Below are 3,261 nucleotides of genomic sequence, written 5' to 3' on the forward strand. Positions count from 1 at the left end.
GCTGCCCACGTAAAACGTCCTGGAAAGAAATGTGTTGAAGACAGGAAACCCTGGCTTTCTGTTGAATACCTAGCCATGTGCTATTCAAATACCAGCCAGCCAGTGGGCCAGTTGTCGCCCACCATATGCTATGCTCTTAATAGTTTGGTCAGTGAGAAGAAAATTAAGTATCATTTAGATATAAAATATAAAAACGGTGACCATGTGCTGGTCTGCTTCTGCATAGGGAACAAATAATAATTCAAGAACACATTCTTCATTTACAGACATAAAATATTTCACAGTGAAATATGTTAAACAATGTGGCCTCAGGAAGAACTGATACAGGAGACTGTAGTCCTTGAACATGCAGCTGCTTAACACAAGGTGGCGCCAGACCTCCCTTCAGCCCGTTCGCGCAGCAAACCTGTCCTACCGAGTTAGTCAGGCATGTTATACACATTACTATACATTTTAATCAGCAATTCATTCTCATGAGATGTCTCATTTTATGTTCTACAACAAATGCATTTCACTTACTGAAAAAAACCGCTCTGGTTTCACGGTTCTCCTGAGAACTGGCTAATCTGTCAACTAAGCAAGTTAACATTTCTATGACAATTCTGCCTTGCAATAAAACAATAACTGGCAGCATTACATATATTGCCATGAGGGAGCAGAGAAACATACCTCAAAAGAAGGGGTTGGTTTCTGGGTGGAAAATTAAAAATGGAGACCTCAGAACTAAAAAGGGTCCAGGATGAATCCAGCTTATGCAACACACATGCAAAGACTGCTTAAAGATAACAATGGCAGCTGCCTCAAAACAGTACCTTAGTCCCTTCTCTGAACTGTTCTTAGAAGGCTACTCGTGACTTGTGATGTGGTTCCAAATTAACAGTTAATTCCTTACTCAGAAACCAGACTGGTTAGCACTACTGAAAATGCTCAAGAGTATTAATATTTGAGTTGCAGGCACTGATCAGATGGGAGTTGTTGGAACAGGAACGCTTTGGTGCTTGTCTGCCACTCAAGGCTTAATTAATTCTTATAACCGGATCAGAGAATCCACACAGCACCCTTGACAGATGTGTTTTAGATTTCACCACAGCAAGAAGAGGTTTTCTGCCCAGCGACTAGCCCATTGTGAACCAATATTTCTGAAATCATATTGTGATCGACCAAGACTGCATGAAATGCAGCAATAATGTTTGACGTTGCTGTAACATTTGCGGGTTTTCTGAGTGATGGAACGCATGGAGAAGAAAGGAGCTGTGCCTTTAAGGGACGACTGGATCACTTAAACACACAGGCATCTGACAGCATAGCAAGATGGAGACCAAGCATGACATCATCAGTTCATGGAACAGGTAACTATGGCAACCCTCAGACTGCCCTGCCAAAAATTATTGAGTCTGACACCATGTGTAAAAATAAAATATAAAAATAAATAAATGTAAAAATCATCAGTTACTTCAGGTAGTGGAGAGGGGACAGCACTAGAAAATAGATTTACTTACATCAAGAGTAAAAATACAAAACAATGTTGCAATGAAACAATTTTCCTGAATAAAGCAACTTTGTCATTAAATCAAAGATGAAAATTGTACAAAAAAGTCAACAAACCTTTCACATATTTCAGCTGTATAGATGTAACACAGGTACAAGTGATTGGGAGAGTAAGGTCTGAAGTAACTAAAGAATGGGTGAAGCAATGGTGAACCATCAATCATCAACTGGTCTGAACCAAGCATGACTGGTTTAAAGCAGAGTCACAAAGCCTACGAAAGCTCTGCTCCATTTTTTGTCAGTCTTGCCACGGCTAATCTTCATCAACAGTTTAGTTACTCCAAAAAACCTGAGTGAAATATATAAGTAGCATCATGGAATAGTGAAAAGCTTTTAAAATTAAAATTAATTTCTACCGGGAGTTGAAGAACACATGCAGGTTTCACAGTGTTCATATTGTCGAATGCTTCAACTTGACTGAACTGAATTGTACTGATGCACCTGTGTCAAAAACTGCACATGCAACTTTTGCATAACCTAAGTATAATCGATTCTCCACCCACCACCAAGACACAGAATTGGCTATGGTCTTGAAAAATACTGAGAAATATACACAGAATATGGTCGTTACTTAAAAGAATCAGCATATAATTAAGAAAAATATAAATATAAAGACATTCAAATAATTTCAGCCGGTAGGCTTGGTTCAGTCATCTCCAGCAGAGACGGCTGTGGTCCCTCTGGCCCCCTTGATCCAGTAAAAATTTACCACACGTGTTCCTCTTTCATTTTCATCCTGTCCATTTCATCATCTCCACTGTCCTTCAACTTTTCAGATCCTGGATTGGCAAACGCACCATCGGAACTCCCAGCAGAGCTTGCAGAAACAGAAGCGACTTTGGATTCTAGATAAACACAATAAATAACAATAAACCATCTAATAGAGCACAACACACAACAAAAGCTTACACTGAAGAGTCAAGTAAAACCCTTACCCATGACCCCTGTGGACACATCTGCACTTATATCTTCAGATTTAATCTCCTAAACATAGAAAGGGAAAATGGAGACAAATTATCACAATATGTCAAACCATTTTCCCCACAGTAAGAAAACCAGAACGTTAATTATGAAAAAATGTTCATAAAAAAAAAAAGAAAGAAGCAATACTTTGGAATAATCAACCTGCTCTCCAATGAAGTCAGGCTCAGATCTGGAAGTCACAGAAAAGTATACACAAAACATTTTAAATTGGAAAATACAATTTTTCAAGTATACTTTGCTTATATACTACTATGCTTTTCAGTATATTTTTCTGTTTGACACAAGGCCTCAGATTCAATTAAAGTATTCACAAACTCTCCCCATATAAAGAGTGGCAGGCACCAGTACAGATCCCTCGAACAGGCAGCATGCAAGACAAACAAACTGGTGCATGTAACACACATCCTGTAAGGTCCCTTTTCCCACAAAACAATCTTAATGCTTCAAACACAGACGACAAAACAGTGTTCAAGTCTTCAAGATACACACTGTACATGAAGTCATTTGGTCACTACATGGCAGGTCTTCGATGGCAGCCCATCTGTTTCAGTCGCTAAAGCACAGGCAGGCTTATCGCACTGGAACACAGTAAAGTGTGGGATCCCTGTACTTCCAAACTGAGCTGTTATTAATCACGAGGTAAATGATTCATGACCCGGTGAAGATTCAATCTTTGCTCACACAAGAGGCACTTAGCATAAGAGCCGGTGAGTATTGATTTCTTTACGC

Source organism: Conger conger, chromosome 15 (assembly GCF_963514075.1).
Source record: "Conger conger chromosome 15, fConCon1.1, whole genome shotgun sequence".
NCBI lineage: Eukaryota > Metazoa > Chordata > Actinopteri > Anguilliformes > Congridae > Conger > Conger conger.